The sequence below is a fragment of the Lepisosteus platostomus genome, chromosome 13 (genome assembly GCF_059453375.1).
Source record: "Lepisosteus platostomus isolate fLepPlt1 chromosome 13, fLepPlt1.hap1, whole genome shotgun sequence".
NCBI classification, from domain to species: Eukaryota; Metazoa; Chordata; class Actinopteri; order Semionotiformes; family Lepisosteidae; genus Lepisosteus; species Lepisosteus platostomus.
This window is the reverse complement of record NC_142623.1, coordinates 933853-952520: the sequence shown is the minus strand read 5'-3', so window position 1 is coordinate 952520 and position 18668 is coordinate 933853. Positions and strand designations below refer to the sequence as shown.

At 48.8% G+C, this 18668-nt stretch overlaps 1 protein-coding gene across 7 annotated transcripts in view; it reads left to right on the top strand.

The window, feature by feature from the left end:
- The first annotated feature begins 17511 nt into the window (after positions 1–17511).
- Positions 17512–18668, top strand: part of col16a1 (collagen, type XVI, alpha 1) — a 59884-nt gene continuing 58727 nt past the window's right edge. For all 7 annotated transcript variants that reach the window (XM_088602447.1, XM_088602449.1, XM_088602448.1 and 4 more), the window contains exon 1: positions 17512–17715. The gene's annotated coding sequence lies outside the window, so the exon portion shown is untranslated. The remainder of the gene's footprint in view (positions 17716–18668) is intronic.

Genomic DNA, 18668 nt, shown 5'->3' with positions numbered 1-18668 from the left:
TCATTGCTACTCATGTGTGCTAATAGTTTCTTAATTAACAGTGCACTCACGAACCTGTACTACTGAGGCAAAGCTGTGGCACCTGTCTGGATACATAAATTATTTTTCTACTGGTCTGAACAGGGAGGGGGGTAATCTTTACATAAATCATCAAACTACCTGAAGGCTCTTGATAAAGTCTCATGAGAAGGAGAGAGAGAGACCTCTATTGTCTTTGCTCTGCCTCCAAACTATAGACCTGTCATTAGAAATAACTAGCAATAAAGCTGAAGGTCTATTAATGCAATTCCCTTCATCTTTTATGCAAATTGTGAATCCTTCCCCTGCAGTTTAATGTGAAGCGACAGTCCCCATGGTATTCAGAGCTATTCTTCCATATTTCAGAGTTTTCTGGACGTAAAGGAACTCGTCCACAATTTCCCTCAGAGTTATGGTGCCAGATATAATTCAGTTCAATAAAACCTGCCTAAAGCCTTCTTGCTCCAATCAGTTCTCAAGTCTGTTTCCTTGGCTTATGTTCGCAGGTTCTTCTTTACACAAAACATTTAGCCTTGGACTGAGAAGGCCCCTGAACCAAGTATTCAGAATCTTCAAAGACACTGACAAAGTCAACCAGCAGACTTCTTGAGAATGAGCAGTGAGTTGTGAACCACAGGACGCAAGTGGAAACCACAGAGAACAGGAGGCGCCTCTTAACCCAGAGGGTGTTGTTGAAGCTGATACCCTGGCTTCTTTCAGAAACTGGCTGGACCAGATCCCAGATCATTTAGCTACTCCGACCCAAAGTAGCCTAGATGGCCAAAGTGGCTGTCTTGGCTGTCCTTGTCTGAAGCCTCCTGTTCTCATGGACAGGTGTTTGGAACAAGCTTCCCGGACATAAGGCTGCTGCTCTGGGATTCTGGCCGGGACTTGGGGATCGGCTACCTTCCAAACGGCTGAGCTGGAGTTCTGAGCCGCGGTGCCGTGTGTCATGTCCTGGCAGTGATGCTTTTCCAACCAGACAGGGGCTGTGATTTGCTAAAAGTCCTTCAGCTTGGGCAGAGTCGTATCCAAGACGGAGTCTGCCACGGAATTCACCTCTGGTTAGTATCGCCCGCAGACTGTCAGGACTGTGTCCCCATTTGTAAGCGCAGCTATTATATTGATTTGGTTGATTGATAACTTTCAAGTTCCACGTGTGGTAAGAAAACATGCCACCGAAACCCCCCCACCCCCCCTCTCCTCTCACGGCAAACGTCGCAGTGTGAGGAGTTAAGGAAGCAGTTTCCTGGAGAGCACCGGTCTAACTAATTCACCCTCAATCCCTGAAGGACCACCTGATTTTCCATTAAACTCCTGTTTAATGAACACGATGTTTGGGGAAATGTCCCGCCTTTATCCCCTTGTTCAGGATGATGTGTCACGTGAAGCCCGACAGTGACGACAGCCTGTGTGAGGCGCTATGGGAAAGACTATCAGTTACAGTCGTTGTGCAGCCTCAGATAATTTATTCTCGGACAGTGCAGAGCGGACTGAACGAGCGTCCAGCTGTGTAAGGTCGGCACCTTTCATCGCTCGATGTACTGTACGTTGTCGGGTACAAGCCTTGCAGACCCAGAAAACCCATTGCTTTAGGATGTGGTTTTTAAAGTAGTTTGATGAAATGTGAGTTATGCAATTTCCTCGTAAAGGTAATCCGCTGCCTGTCCTGTTGGAGGGGGTCTTATTAGCCTGGGCCTCTCTGAGAAAGAAGAGAGAGGCTCATTAACTGGACCCGTTCTCTCAGAGTTTCCACAACCTGCTGGCTTATTTTAAATCAATTAAGTTACTATGGGCCTTTAGGAAGCAGCAACAAAAGGTGAAAGTTTAATGTGCTTGCTGTAGCAGGTACACCTGTGACATTTCAATCCTGTGTTTTACAGAAGCTACTTTAATGGGTCTGTAAACCCCATCAGTACGAGTGCTGAACGCACCGCCTTCAGCTGCTGTCTGGCTCTTGACATGAAAAGACTATGGAAATGTCTCCCCCTAGTGTCATCATGACGGATCTGCAACACAGCTCCTGACCAGCTCTGTGTTTTGAGCACATGATCATAAAGTACTTATGATCCCATGTTAATAGTTTTATAAGCCACATTTGATCATCATAATGTCATAATAACGTACCAATAAGAGTATTGTCCAAAAAGCTCTCTGCTAACAGATTTGGATGTTAGTCCTGCAGTATATCCAGAATATTCACTGAACAAGGTTACAGGTGTAAGGAAGCCATTAGGCCTGTCTATCCCTGGTGGTAGTTGGTAATTAATTGATCCAATGTTCTCATCCAGCATCCAATTAGGTGGCTGGGGGGCTTTTTTCAGACTCCCACAAACATCTGGGTAAAGAAGTGCCTCCTGTTCTTGGATTTAACTGTATTTCCATTTAGTTTGTGTGCCACTGGTTATTCTGAAGAAGTCTGCTGGGTTGACTGGGTGTCTGTGTGAATATTGCATCCTGGTATTAGGTGCCCTTTTAATCTTCTCTATTCAAGACTAAAAAGTTCTGTTCTTTCAGCCTGTTAATCAGTTCCAATGTCAGTGAACTGTGGTCCTAGTACAGATTCTTGTGGTACTCCGCTAATTACAGTACATCACCCCAATTTGAATATTCACCCCTTGAACTGTATGTATTCTCCGTTTCCTGTTTAATAATTAGTTCTCAATCTACACTCTCATGTTTCTTTTCCTCTTGCAGTCTGAAAATCAATTCTTTATGAGGAACTTTTTATCAAACGCCACCTCAAAATCAAAATACGCCATCATAGGCCCTATGTGTGTTCATTACTGTTGTTGCTTGTTTAAAGAACCAGTCTGTCAGGCGAGACCTATCTTTTTAGATCCATGTTGACTATTTCTCCAATACGGGTGAGAAAACAGAATGGCCAATCAGTCTGCCTTTTACTGCATGTAAGGGCCATTCTGTTTTCTCACCCAGGTTATGGATGGGTATTACTCTGACAATCCTCCGGTCCCTGACTTGGTGACAGTAGTCCTTACACTGCAGCTATTACCTCTGTATCATCTGTGTCATTTTATTCATGTGTACTGTTACGATGTATAACTGATGTATAACTTGATGTTTCTCTTTAGCAATGGAAAATTTTCTTGGTTTCTAAAAAAAACATAACCCAGCACTGCAGACATCTTTTTCGAGCCAACATAAATAATAGTGTTGTATGTGTGTGCGCTGCCAATCCACAAATAAGAGCTCAAACCTCTTTGTGCAAAACAAAGCACTTAAAGACTAAGTAATTAAATGACAAAAGAAATCTATTGTCATTTCACTGGAGTCAGACACATCTGAGTTTCAGAATGGTGTTAACCGCCAGGGTGACTGGATTTGATAGATGAGACGTTTTAAAGACGACAACGATCTAACAGCTCGATAAAAAAAGGCACGATTTATTGGAGAACTCAGGAATGCTGGCAAACTTTGTTCCTTCCATTTCTGTCCATCTGTCGCCGTAATACATCTGTTATGGCCAAAATAAATTCAGAAGGGATGAATTATGATGCTGTGAAATCTGTTTTTATACCTGCTGTAAAAGAGGAATTCTTCATTCTTAAATGATAAACAAATGATGATCACTGACTACCTAACGGGCTAGAAGGGTCTCGTCTTGGTTGTAACCTCTTCTCTGCAGCTCAAGTGCGTGTGGGTGGGACGCCTCTGAGCGGCTCCAGGTCTATCGCAGCACATGTGGGAGTGATCCGGCTTGTGTTTGTCCGGGTCCAGCTTCCCGAATAAGAGCCCAGGTTTGGCCAAGGGGCTGTGTTCGTGAAGGAAGTGGGGCTTGTGCTTGCGGAAGTGCGGAGTGCACTTCTGAGCCCGGAGTCTTACTTATTGCCACAGTTGGGCGTGAACAGTCTGGTCTCCCTGAAGTTCACCCTCAACCGTCCCGGAGAATGAGCCTCTCTCCCTCCTTTCGCCTGCCGTGAGGTGGGGCTGCACTTCAGCAGTGGGTAAAGTCCTCCCACGTGCAGTAACAAAACCAGGAAGAAAACAAACGGATAAAGTAAAAATGAGAAACTGGCAAGAGGAGGAACAGCCAAATGTGTCGGCATTCCTGCCCAACCAGAACCAGAAGCACCGATGTGTAGTACTGTATGTGAAACACTTCAGGAGGCTTTGGGGTGAGAGGTGCTATACGGGGAAATGATCATCAGCCTCTCCCAGGCTGTGCTGATCAGCTTCCTGGTAGTGTTTTCTTGGGGGGATTACAAAGGCAACAGAAGCCACACGCTCAAAACTGCAGTACAGCACTTGCATTCATCTGATATGCAGCTCGCAAAGAAATTGAAAACCTGGAAATCGGAGCCTTATTCTTTAAAGACTTTGGTGGCAAATAAAAGGGGAGACATTTGCACTGCGACTGAAATTAATTTAAAATGAATTCAATAGGATATCGTGAGCTCCTGCACAAAATGTATAATTACTTTGGAATTACTGATGCATTATAAATTGTAACTGCCTTAAATTGTCCTTTTTCATTCTTCACAGGGGTACTGATCTTGTCTGAGAATGACAATTATCATCTTTTAACAGCGGCCTGAAAAAAGAGGCCTGACTGAAGCAGTCATTGTGCAGACTGGCTTCCTGAATGCTAATGTTGGCCTCTTTCTCATAACGTCACCTGCAGCGACTTAGGACTGGGAAATCTAAGGCCCTCAATTTCAGTTACACAAAGATAACTGTCAGTGAGCCCCTGTCAAAGGACATGGGAGCCAGATATTTTGGGAATGAGTCAGTGGCTGGGCTAGCACCTCTCAGCATATGTCAAAAATAAAATAGAGGTGGTCTGAGACATTTCATTTCCATTGCTTTATTTATTCAGTTCAAGGAAGAATATTCACTTTTGTTCCCGCTTGCATCTTCAAGCCCCACATGCAATTTGCAAGAAAACAGGAAAAGGCATGAACTTATCTTTAAAAAAAAAAAACTACAAGTTTGGCAGTCTCATTTGAGTAATTTGGAGTAGCAAATCTACTAATCTAGAACCATCTGTCACAAAGAATGAGGTGACTGGAGAAGGCTGTAAATTACAGCCTATGACAAAGTGATTGCAGCCAAGATTGAAATGTTTATCTGTCTGCATTCAGAGATGGGCGACGCTCTCCCGGTTGCTCGCTGCTGGGATAATTAGGAGGGCTGTGATTAGTAGGTGTTTGTGAAGGAGTTTATCCCAAAGCAAAGGCATCCAGGCGCTTCAGCCACCCAGATGGCCTGCGCGCGTGCCTCAGGGGCCTTGCCTTGCAATTAGCAATGTCAGTCAGCACTGTCAGGGCCTCCCACGCATGAGCGCGACAGGCAGCGATCCCCAGGTCTGAAGACGGGTTGGCTCCGTCGTTCCTGCGGCGGTTGGAGGAGCTTGCATCTTCAAGCAACGCAAGAAACGACAGACCCCCCGACTGTCTGACCGCCCAGCTGCTGCCCCTTCACAGAAGCGGACGCTCTCCGAGACCCTTCTCACTGGCTCGGTCTGCCGCGGTCAGTACACGCACGCCCTGCTGCCTCCTGCGCGTCTCTCGCCACTCGTTCTTTGTCGGGGGTCTTTAGAGAAGCTGGACTAGAGACTAGGGAGTGTCGGGGGGGGGGGGGGAGCCAGTTCAGGCTCCAGGGGTGCGTTAGATGGGGCAGAGGGCGAGCGGGGTGTCCCCTCCTCCCCTGCCAGACAGAGGCTCTGGTTATTGCTCAGCCCTGTGTTCTCCAGCTCCTCCGCGCTCAGTCATCTTTAGAAAATCAGTCTGATCAGCTGATCAGATCGGCGTATTCATCTCGTTCCTCTTCTGTGCTGGGGGGAGACCAGGAGATTCCTCTCCTTCCCCCATGCAGAGCTTCACAGTGTGAGGGGAAGGGCTGCCCTATTGGTTTGTGTCCCTGGATATTTTCTGGGCTCTCTTGAGGACCCCCCCCACATGGGCACCCCTCTCTCCCAACGCGTTGTTCGTCATCTGAGCTGGCCAACTCCGCTTCCGCTGCCACCGCGGCTCCAGAGTGAAATGCTCAGCAGCACGCCGGGTTCTTTTCAAACCAGTTTGATCGAACAAAGAATGCATGACCGTGTGTTCGTGCAGAGATGAATGTGATATTCATGAGCTCATCTTCATCACTCCCCGTCACAGTGCTTGCTCTCCTATTTTGAAATGTTAATAAAGTGAACTAATGTTTTACAATTGGTTCCCAGATTTACATACTCTGACTCTCGGCTACCCAGAGACTAGAAATAATCTGCACACCAGTGAACGGAAAATCCAGCAGTAACTGGAGGATAGATATCTTTTGATCTAGCTCGGCCTTTAACGGGGAAGATACTTGTGTTCGTTAAAGAATCCATAATCTCCTTACTCTTCTCCTGCTCAAATGGCAGGAAGAGGAAGAGATTCCAGCTGGGATCACAGTGCGAGGAAGAGCTGGGGTAATGGGAGTCCTCTGATGAAGATTTCGCATCAGGATTAAGGGACAAAAAGAAGTTAAAGATTTATCTTTATCATCTTTGGGTTTTCCTCCTGAGATTAATTCAAACAGAGGATATCCTTCATCTTAATGTATTCAATGTGTGTTTTTAAGTGAGCTTTCAGGCCCCGTTTTAGATTTAAAGTCTGAACTAAGCACTTTCACGCAGGTCTGTGTCTGTACTGCTTACGGCTGTACTCTGGGACCTTCTTGTGTTAAAGGTCTTGATGTTTGCTCTTGGCAAAGAGCCTTGCCAATTTATTCACTGTGGAGTGGGCATCCTGCCACTGTTTGTCCGAAGGGAAAACAGAGCCACAGCCTCAATCTCCTTCTGGATTGATGTCCTCTCTAAAATCAACACCCAGCAGGAGGGGAGCAGAGGGCAATGAGGGAAGCACAGCACGCCTCCTGAGGAATCCTGCCGTGATTTCCAGGCACGTGGGGGAAGGATAACTCTGGGGTCATGCAGAATGAAGCTGGGGATAACCATGTGGAAGGAATGCCCAGAAGGAAAGACGTAGACATAACCTTAACCGGAGAAATACCACAGAAACCCACGAGAAAGTCCTTCGTGATACCAGGAGCAAAACTGTTCAGAATGTGTTTACACAGCCTGGCCCTTACCCAGAACTTACTAGTGAAGAAGAAAAGCCTAAATATTTCATTTCATATAAACTGTGCACACCTACTGTACATACAGTATTACTTATGACAAACCAACAGGCTTGAAATAGCAGCTGATGTTGGTTAATTTTGGAGCCTGCAGCTAGCAGGACCTGAAATCCATCCAGTGACTACCCCGGGGGTTGACCTGCCATCCTGTCCACAAGCAAAGGAGCCTGGAAGCCTGCAGTCGGCATGTAGTGGATGTGAGAGGGTGGTCTGATGCCTGATGAGTGCTCTTCTGTGGGCAAATTAAAAGCTTCTAGCAGCCCGCCCAGAGCATGAGTGAGTCTCTGGGCTTGTGTTTGACAGGTCCGTAGAGCCGTGAATTCACAGAGTCCGGAGTCAATGCAGGAGGGAGAGCAGGGACACTCCTGAGCTGTACCGTACCGGTGGTGTCTGGTAAACTGTTTAACTGCAGCTGTTCCTCTGGAATGTACAACACCACTTACTGCGCCATTGACACAAGCATGCTCATAAATCTGGTTCCCGGGTCACAGGTCGAAGACACTCTGTGCAGGAAGACTGCACAGCTCTTAACCACTTAGGGGACACAGCTTTTTCAGAGTGAAACAACCTTTTTGCTGATATGTTGACTTTTTTTCTCAAAAACAAGCATTTGTCAAGGGAAACTCCATGCTGTGAGTGAGAACACAGGATTGTGGTGCTCCCCATGTTAATAGGAGGGCTGTGCAGTAAGATATGTGAGAGGCAGAAGGGTTTCTCCGCGTCTCATGGAAAAGAATGTTTCCCAATCTGCCATTCTTCCCATTGAAAAGAGTGAGGATACAGCTGCACAGCGCTCTTCTCCCAACAGCACTGCTCCCTCAATGTCCAGCTTTGCTCTGGGCCCTCTGAGCCCAGACTTTCGCCTGGACTCCAGAGCTGAATGACTCTGAACACTCAGCTGTACGTGGCTGGGCGAGAAGGCAATTCATTGAGAGGATTGGAAGGAAGAGCAAGGGCCTGTTTTATGTTCAGTGTTGAAATAAACCCTGTTATCACGTCTCCAGACAGAGTGGCAGCTGCCTGTGGACCAGTGTGTGCCACATGTCGAGCTGTTGCCTGACAGAGTGCAGAGTTTAAAGGAATATGGACTTTGATGTCGTCCGACTTCTTGAGTTCGATAGGAATCCTCATTGCATTGTCACAGCCTGTTTGCATTTTCGTTAACATGCTGCGGTTAATTCCAGTTTTGCTCTTTTAGTCGATCAGCTCTTCTTAAGCAGATTTAAAAGCAAAGCTTGGCAGAGAATTAGCTCATTTCACTATTCAGATTTCCATGCTGGTAATTTTTTTTTTTATTTCTTCTTGTGGTTTCAGGGTTGTTTTCATTGAGAAAACTGAAAACATGCCTGAATCTTCCCTTTCCAATCATCGGAGGGAAAGCTGTCTGCTGCAGATTGTAAAAAGAGGTACATTGAAAAGTCATTTGTTTCTTTTCCGGTCTGCAATAGCTGTAGAGGCCTTTGGCCCAGTACAAAAGGTTAAATCATGAGAAACAGAGCTATGTATGTATGTGCATTCTATGTAAGATCTGCCTCCTCTCGGTATCCATTGTAATGCAATCAGACAAATCCTAAATGCAGTGATTTGAACAATTTAAATATCACTGTATAGAAATGCTGCAGCATTTTGGTGGCACTTGGGAACATAGTCGGCAGATGTAAGATGTAAAAGGCCTGCCGAACACAGGTTCCGATCCCGACAGCTGATGCTGTATGTGCCAGAGGTTCCTTCTCTCCACCCAGCAGAAACTCTGACCCGAGCAGCGAGAGGGCGTCTGTGATGAGAGGGTGGGAGAAACCTCTGTTTTTAACCCAGACCTTTGTCCCCTGAAGAGGGGATCAGGAATTTACAGCTTCTCCTCCGCGCTGTAACACCAGCGCATCTGGGAAGGGGCTGGAGTGGGTTTTGTTCATTATGCACTGAACTCAAAGCCGGATTTAGAACAGTAATAATAATCTGATCATGTAATTTGTAAGTCGCTCATGATTTTAATGGATTAGAATCATTCTTTATCTCTTGATTGCAAATAAGCTTTTAATATCCAAAAACAAGCATCTTTATAGTATTTTACCTACTAAACAAAGTATAATCATTTTTAATGTCTTAATAGCACCTTAAACTGAAAGGTGTGAGTCTCTCAACACCAGTTCTGCAGACACGTGCTGCAGGTCTCTCCCCCCCCCCCGCCATGTGTGGGTCGTTAGCTATTCATAACCCAGTAAAGACAGATCCCATTAGCCTCCCCAGACAAGGTTTTGGGAGAGAATTACTCCCAGCTTTGATCAGATCCTGACAGATGTATTATAAAAAAAAAACAAAGACTAGTGTGACTCTGACACATTTTGTTTTCTCAGAAGAATTTTAGAGATTCGTTGCAGTTATCACATCGACTGCTGAACGAATGTTCGGGGGCTTTTCAAAGCCGCTGTCGAGTCCCCCAGAAACGGTGCAAATCACTCCTGAAAGCGGGTACCGTTTGGCTGCGCGTGCGTCAGTGTGTGGGTGGACGCACTGCTCCGTGAGGCAGGGGAATGTGAAGTGTGCCCCGTTTCCCAAACTCCTTCCATTCCCTACACCCGACTGCCTCTCCTGCCGCACAGTCCCTGCTCCGCCCTGGGGAATTCCAGAGCCATGCAGGTCTTGGCACTCTCCCTCAGCAGGGCTCGGAGCAGGGCATGGCATGGGGAGGGTATGGGCACTGACATCCCCAGGGCTGAGCCGGGGCAGGACTGTGTGGTTTCAGGAGCCGGGCAGCTCTTCTCAGAATTTGTTCCTTTGTGTCATCGTGTTTCAAGAGCTTTTTTAAAAGGTGAAATAGCTAGGCTGTCACGTGATTTTAAGATCAAGTTGTCCGGTGTGTTAAGCAGGAAGGGACTTGTTCCAAACTCGAGCCCTGGTTCTGCAGTGGCTCCTGGTGACCTCAGACCTGTGGCCAGCACTCTGCTGTCACTGCTGACGCAGAGCAGCTACAGTACTGACAGCTAGTATTGTTCTTTAGTAATGAGGTGAAACTGTAGAAGAAAAGCTCTATAGGTTGTGTTTGATAAGGACACACAACTGGCAAGAAATGAAAGGACTCAACAGCAAGATTCTCATTTCTCCCTCTTTGGGGGAGTAGAGCAGCTTAAGGAATGAGATGTAATAAAACCCATTTCCTTGCATTGTAGAAACACAACATGGAGCACTAGCATTTCCTTCACCACCCCACAGGGCTGCGTCTGAGATCAGAGGGTGAAGTACTTCCTGCTGTTCTCTGGCTCAGTGTTAAACTCGCAGGAGCGACCCAGGTGAGTGCGGCCGGAACGGCGGGCATTGGCGTTAGCTGTGATTACAGAGAGCAGGAAGGTCCGGCCGGGGTTTGACATGGGTTGACATGGGCCGGTGACGGGCTGTGCCAGAGGCAGTCTCTGTGAGCAGTGGGAGTACAAAAGCTGTGCTCCTCCGCCAGGCCTGACCGCAGAGAGGCAGAGGGCTCAGGAGCCCATGTGACTGAATGACTTTACCTGCGGGGTGCATTGCGCTGCATCAGTCGGTTCTGTGCAGACAGCACACTTAAGGCAGCAGGGCATCTGGCAGCGCTGTGGCGCCGCTGGTGAGAGGGGGAGAGAGAGAAAGGAAATTGATGCCGAAAAGACTTCATAGGATGCAGAACGTGTTATCAATTTGGTTTTCTTTAATTTACTTTTAAACCGAACTGCTTCCCCACCTGAATGCAATATAGAATCTTTCTTGTGGCATCAACAGCAGAAGTCCCAGTGACTCGGGAGTACCAGCGCTGCTAAGAGAGCAGAAGGAATCAATGATCACTCCAGGCTAAATGAGTGTTTGTTTTTAATCTCTATTATTAGTGTCTGTTCAAGTGAAGTGACTGAAATGTGACTTATCATTCATCCCAATGAGGTTTGGGTCCCTGCTCAGCTCCACTCTGGCAGGTGTCCTTTCTCTCTCTGCATGCAGTCCCACCTCAGGCGGACTGAGAGCAGAGCTGGTGCTTCTGTCTGTCTCGGCTTAAAGCCGTTTCTCTGGACCAGCAGGCTGGCAGTGCCAGAATGCTGACACACGCGTCGAGCTGTACTGTGTTTATCACGTATGAGTGGAATATCAGCTGCATGCTGAGTTCATCAGCAGGCGTGCAGCTTTTATCACTGGGGTATTTTGTTTTAGACTTCAGATCCAGAAGTCGTATTTTTAAATATTGCTGAGTTAATGACTACATTTAATGTAGTTGGTTGATACAAGGTCCATTTACCATCTTCCTCCAGAAGACCGATAATTCAGAGTTGCTTAGTCATGGTTTTGCCATTTATATTCATTTCATTTTACTGTCTGGGGGAAGGCAATTATATGTTCGTGCAAGCCTTACCTCCCAGATTTATGTGGCACCTGATGTGATAACCAGCACATGAGGCTCTGCTGCAAAAAGAGACGAGACATAAAATTTAGCTAAAAGCTCTGCCACACAGAGGGGCTTTCATCTCTCTCTCTTGTCTAAGGTCTAATAAAACTTCCTTAGGGAATTGCTTGCCTCGAGTCACATCAGATACTGTGATCTGTAATGAGAGAGGAACACTTGCCCACAGCCTCTTCCAGGACCAGCCTGGCTGCACGCTGTGCTCAGGAAAGGAGTTCCTCTAGTGCTTCGGCTCTTTGTTATTGTGTTCTTTCTTACTGTTATTATCGTGTGCGAGGCAAACATCTGTCTCCCGATTCCAGCTGTTGCGTTACTGTGGGCCAGCAGGAAGAGGAGAGGAGCTCTGTGTGGCTGCTCTCCAGTGTATCTGGAGAGGGCTCAGTAGCCCTCTGCAGGCTGCAGCGTGCTGTGTCAGGGCTTGTCGTAGCCAAAGCAGGGTCTTATAATCCTGCCGCTGCTCCATTCAGTGCACATGATTGACAGGGGAGCTAGAGAACCGGAAGGGAATCCAATGAAGTACAAATACTGCATTGATCCCAGAGGAAGAATCCCATTGTTTAGACTTTGATCCGTCTCAGGATTTACCTAATGGAATTGAGCTGCGGACTGGGTTTGGGTACAAGCAAGCCCTTAGCCCAGACATTTAGGAGGGACCCTGTCAGGTGTACTAATTGTTCATTTTATATTCCAATAAATTTGTCTTTGATGAAGAGCAAAGAGTGTAGGAGCAGTGCAGTAGATGAACATGTACCCCAGGATCAGGCTGGGCAGTGGGGTCAGGGAGATGCAGGCATGAGCAGGCCGGACCAAGACGTTGCCGTGCTGAGTCTGGGAAGTCCCCAGTGCAGCTCAGCAGGCTCGGTGGGACAGCAGAGCAGAGCAGCGCAGCAGGCAGGGAGTGGGAATGAGGGAGAGGGGCGGATTGTGGGATCTACAGGAAAGCACACATGTGAGACCAGGGCCTCACAAAACCCTGACTCAGCCCCTCCAGCAGCCAGCCTGCTCAGGACATGAAGAGCCTCTGCTCACCCCACAGTGCCGGGTCTAATGCTCAGGGTGGAGCCAGGAAAGCTACGGCCAGTACCGGGCCGGTGCAGTTTTAAAAGAACAGTGGTCTGATCAAGTCGACCTCGCCAAAGGGAAGCTTGGTGCCGCATTACGGTCTTTGGAGAGAGAGCTTCCGCAGTTCTAACACACAGCAGAGTGGAGGAGCAGGCGGTGGGAGTACCGAGTTAAAAGGGGCCTGTACTATTCAGAATTGTTTCAGTAGGGGGGTAGGGCATCCTGAACAGATTTGTTTTCAAGTCAGCTGGCCGCAGTCTGCCGTCTGCAGCAGAGAACAGCAAGAGAAAAAAAAGAGAAAAGTTCCAGAGGAAAATAGCAGCGCTGCCTGTGTGAAGTGTCTCACGGACAAGGAACATCTGGTACCAATTCCCAGCCTTTATCACTCCCTGGCTTTCTTTCCACATGGACTCAGGGGCCGAACCCAGTGGAGGAGCCCCACACATCGCCAGTGTGGGTTAACACCGGCGAGCTGGCTCTCCGCCACCTTCTGCTGCAGGCTGGGCTGAGCTGAGCTGCTTCCCTGCAAACACAATCAGCTCTGAGCTCACCTGCTTTCCATTTTGCTTTATTCTGCCAAGCCTGGACCCATTTCTTTGCTCGTTTCTGTGCAGAACCTGTTGACGGAGTGCGATAGCATGGCTGTTGTCCAGCGCTGCCTGGTGCATCAGCCAGTCTGCTCTGAGGTTCTGGGTGGGTTTGTTACAGCAGCAGACCTGTAGAGGAATGCGAGAGCATGATGCTGCAGCTCCATACATATCCCCATCGTGTGCTGTCTGTCAGCAATCTCCTGTCAGCGCAGGGAAGAGCAAGCGGAGACGCTCCCAGGCTTCAGGGCATGTCTTACCAACAGGCTGAGAAAACCAGAACTCCTGAACTCCAGAGTCCTGAACAGAGAAGACTACTGAACAGAGGAGGCCTGAACCAAATAGCAGAGCCCTTCAGAGGGCTGAAGCGTAGTCAGCCTGGGGGACTTCAGAAGCAGCAGTCGAGCATGACCCAGAGGGACCAGGTGGAAAGTACGTTGAAGTACGATTGAACCGAGAACAGCAGGCACTTCTTCACACAAAGGGCTGTGAGACTGTGAAATAATCTCCCCGGCCTGTTTGTAGCCTGTCCTACTGTTTGTAGCCTGTCCTACTGTATGTTCCTACATCTCCTGGCAGCACAGAGCTGCTCCCTCATGGCTTGAAGAATGTCTGCAGCGGTTCTGGTTCTGAGCGTGCTCACGACTCGCCTCCTTCCTCTGCTGAGCTCAGACCAGGCCTTCGCTCACTGGCTCTAATCGGACCACAGCCAGAGGTTTTATTCAAGGAGCAGAATCACTGCTGGGCGCCAGTTCCCTGTCCTGTCTGCATTTACACCACTTGTATAGAAGTTTGCATTGCTGCTTCTAGCCCTAACCCACCCCAGGCACGTGTCTCCGTTCTCCATCTAACGCAATGAATAAAGACGCCGCAGTGCTTCTGCAGGAGCGCAGGACTTTCACCACCGTAATCTCGCAAACCAGGCTTACTGGGCATTTTTTTGCTGTGTCATGCCAGAGGGAGAGAAGTGTGAGGAAACAACGTCTGAATTCCTTTTTCTCCCTTCTCGCATGGATGGCAGCGATGTTCCCCTTTCTCCAGCGGGTTCACAGGGCTTCGCTGGTGCTCCCTCCTGTCCGCGACACCAGCATTGTGTCTGCTTCTACACCAGACACTGCCTGCGTGGGTGAAGTGTCGCAGCTCAGAAACGTGCAGTGATCCCTTAATCCCTGCCTGTAGGATGTTCACACTTCCTTGAATCAGCCAGCACTTCCGAACTGAATTCGGGGGGAGCGGCCCCGAACTCTCCCTGGGGTGCAGAGCTCCACACACACACACCAGCAGCGCTGTCTGCGGCTCTGGGGTGACGCATCACCAGACTCCGCACACTTTCTTTTCTAAACTTTCCACCGATTTTAGTTCCAAGGGAGGAGAAGGCACAACAGGTTCCTCTTTTCAGGCAGATTTCTCTTTGGAGCGCGTGAAGTTGTGCGTTGGCAGCCTGTTCCCAGACGCTGTGTTTTTTGGCGAATCCAGAAAAGAAAAAGAGAGGGGAAAAGAAACAAAATCGAATGTTAACATTTATGTTACACATTCCTTTCCCCCTGTTCTTCCTGCCTGACGAGCACGCGCCGGGCCTCCCTGGCACAGGCACGGAGCGGGGCGCGCGCCTCAAGAGGCCCTTGTCCTCTGGAAACGTCCCTTCGCTGCCCTGCGTCTGTGAAGGGATTCCAGCTGCAAATCGCTCGTCTTTGTTTCCTTTTTTCCCCTTGCGGCTCTGTTTCATACTGCCTTGCGTGTAGAAATTGCAATGGTAGCGCTGCAGCTCTTTACACAAAGGGTGGCAGAAGTTTGGAACAAGCCACCCAGCCCTATGGTTGAAACCGATACTCCGGCTACTTCCAAGGAAAGGCTTAATGAGATCCTCAGATCCACTTTTCTTGTTTGGCCTCTGTCTCGAGTGTGTTATCCGTTTGCCTCACTGTGTCACCCGCTTCCCCGAGATGAACAGCACCAGAACTCGCACGGCACGGTCTCCCAGATCTGTGTCTTTCGCTTTGCGCCACAGGCCCAACCCAGCAGCTCCTCTCTCCAGGGCCTGTGCTTTCCAGCCCTTCGTTCCGTTTACTGTGGTAAATTGCCTGGCTGGTGTTCGCAGGCCGGCCCAGAATCCACGCTCCATCCGCGTGTGTTCCTGATACTCCGCTGTGCGCTGCTCCGCTTTCACCTCGAAACCCCGCCAGGACCCGGCACAAAGGAAGAGCTGACCCAGCAGCAGTGACTCAAACAGAACCTTGCCCTCCTGCCCCCTCACGCCCCTGCGCTCGTCTGGGGGCTCCTCTTCTCCGAGAGCGGCGCTGATCAAGTCCATTCGCCGTGACGGATGGGAGAGACGAGGAAGAGGCTCGTTTTCCACTCTGTGGCCTCAACACAGCACAGCTCCTCTGCCAGCTGCAGGGTACAGCCAAGTCGTGTTAACCCTCTAAATCCCCTGGCGGGCGTCCTAGATGGAAATCTGTTTCCAATCTCTAGAGCTCGTTTCTGAGTGACTTGCTGCCTAAGAAGCCGTTATCTTCCATTATCTTCCCGTGCTCTCAGACGCCTCTTTATGAAGCAGCTGGACGCTGACGGGCAGGGCGGGGATGAGCCGGGTCCAGTCGGAGATCCAGTCTGGCTCACCTCTGGCAGCTCGTTACTGCAGTTAAACCAGTAAGGAGTCAGCTTGTTACCAGTTGGATTGGGGTGCAAGCTTGTGACACGCAGCCCTGCAGGACTGGAGCTGGGCTGCCCTGCCGTGTGGGCGGTGTCGATTTAGAAGAAGAGAGCTCAGCTCCTTCGTGCTGGACAGTCCTGCTGCTCTTCTTTGTTGATTTTCGTGCCGCCCTGGTGTTGCTGGGAGGTTCTGTTGCTGTGTTTGAGGACTGGGCTCATTTTCCATCCACAAGATTACAAAGTTTCTTAAAGCTCTAATGGTAAAACTAGCCACTGTATCACATCTCTTTTTAACAGAAATTTCTCTTCCTGTCTGTTCCTTCAAAGTTCCAGAGCACAGATGTAGTAAAATTACTAACGTTCCTGCATTTAGTGTTTGTGCGCGTGGACCAGTAACAATCTAACATACAGTAGTTGAAAGTGTCTGGACTATTAATTAATAATAATAATTAATTACACTTATATACTGGAGCGCTTTTCTGGACACTCCACTCAAAGTGCTTTACAGGTAATGGGGATCCCCTCCACCCCCACCAGTGTGCAGCCCCACCTGGATTGATAAAAGCCAATGGGAAATTTGGACAGGACACCTCTTTTCGAGAAACACCCCGGGATTTTTAATGCGAGAGATTCAGGATCGCTATACTGGGGCATCAGGACCCACACAGACCGCAGGGTGAGCGCCCCCTACTGGCCCCACTAACACCTCTTCCAGCAGCAACCTTAGCTCTCCCAGGAGTCTCCCATCCAGGTGCTGGGCTGCCAGGTGGGAGTGGCAGGGTGCCATAGCTGCTGGCCACATTGTTCTTACAAATCCAGAGGAAGCCTCCCTCTCTGGAGGCAGCTCGCCCCTGACTTTCTGCCCGCACTTTTCCAGCTGGATCGGAGTGTGCTGGCGACGACATCGCTCCTGCAGCACCGGCTCCTGCTCTCCTTGGCATCCTGCACGTGTGAGAGATGAGGGGTTAGCCGTCTTCTTCAGGAGGGTGTCTATAGTGGCCATTTATTCTCAAAAAGGACGGAATAAAAAACATTTAGGTATTGAAATGAATAAAAGTCATTTACAAGCCTGCATTGGGACGGACAGATCCATTTTTCCCCTCTGTGGGCAAACTGCCCTGTCCTCTTAGTGAATTAGCTGGGCAGGTTGCCCACAGTGGAAAATCAGACCCAAGCCTTTTAAATGTTTGTCAGAAGTAAAGTACAACAAGAGGAGTCTTTGACATGTCTGCGGCTAGCAGAGCAGACCGTGTTTTAATGGGACTGACGGCTCTGTGGCTCACAATGCAATGTACTGGACTCGCTGAGACGGCACTCGCCAGCTGTTTATCAGGGCGCGACCTTCTGGAGCGGCGCTGTAGACCCCGAAAAAAAAAACAGCTGGAAAGAGTCATTGACCCCCTTCACGCGCACACATGACCTCCGGGCGACCCGACAGGTCACGGAGGTCCAGCTGGATCCTGACCCACCACACCGAACCGAGCTCGGCAGAGCTGTTTCGGCCGTTTGACGAAATCAAAAGAAGAAAAACCCTCCGTTTCCCTCCCGGAGAGCGATGCCCGCGGCGCCCCGTGCTGGTCCAGGTGATGTCAGCGCGTCTCCCCGCCGAGCCTTCGCGCAGCGAGAGAGGAAGAGGGGGGGGAGAAAGAGAGAGAGACTTCTGCACAGCGCAGAGGGAGGAAAAAAGTTGGGCAAGGCGAGGACGCAGAACTCCCTTCCCTCTCTCTTCTCTCTGCCAAAACTTTAACAATTCCTGAACACGGTGGATGTGTCCTGTTAACTCTTCGCTCTGCTGGCTGACACACTTTCTGGTGTTCATGCGGACCAGTGCGGCCAGGGATTAGTCCGTGTTTATTGGTATGACAGTCTTTTTTAATCGCATGCGGGGGCAGTTTTGCGGGAATAGCGTTCTTGCGCGCAGCATCAGGAATCTTTTGTGCTTTTATGGAGGGAAGCCCAGTTAGACATCAGATCGACGTCTTGTGTTTGTGGTGTAAAAGCGCTGTTTTTTTCCCTGGTGGCGTTAGATGCGATTGTATTATATTCGCCTCAGGACTGCAGTGTTTGGGGTTGGAAAACATACTCTTATGAGCCTTAGCCTTTCCAAAAAAAAAAAGACCAAATCTTTGTTACCTAGATCACAAAAGCTGGTGTGCAGCGACTGTGCGTTAGTTTGTTGCTGTCAGTGTCAGTGTTTGTTGCTTTAATTAGAGTTGTGCAATTGCCTGTCATCTGTTTCTTTTTTTCGCGTGTACTGGAAATGTAAAAAAAAACTAAATGATCCCCAATGCAAAGTGTTTCTTTAATTGTGCTGCTACAGTTAAGTTAAACTGAACTACGACGCTGCTGATGCGCAATTACGTTCTGAAATTGTGTTCTGGAGTTACTTATGCCACGTACAAATATTAGTACTTGGCTGAAAGCACAACCCTAAAAACGTGAAGCTAGCACACAAGCAAAATTTGCACGCTCGTTAATAACATGCCTGATTACAAGAATCAAGTTTCCAAAACTTTGTAGGCATTGTGGAGCCCTCTTGTGGTTGTGTGCGGTACAACAACGCTTCGCATGTGCAACCTCCTCACAGCTGTCTGTCCAATTTTCTTTACATTCGGCGACTTCGGCATTCAGGGAAATGGAAATAAAAATATCTGCTCCACAGGCGCGGAGAGGATGTGTGACACAGCGGGGGTCTGTGATGAGAGTTGTAAGTGCTTGATGCCGATGTGCTTCTCAGTTCTGGAGGTAGTGCAACACTGCCAACTCATCAGCCCCTTCCTGCAGAGCCCGGTGAGCTCCAGCAGATGGCG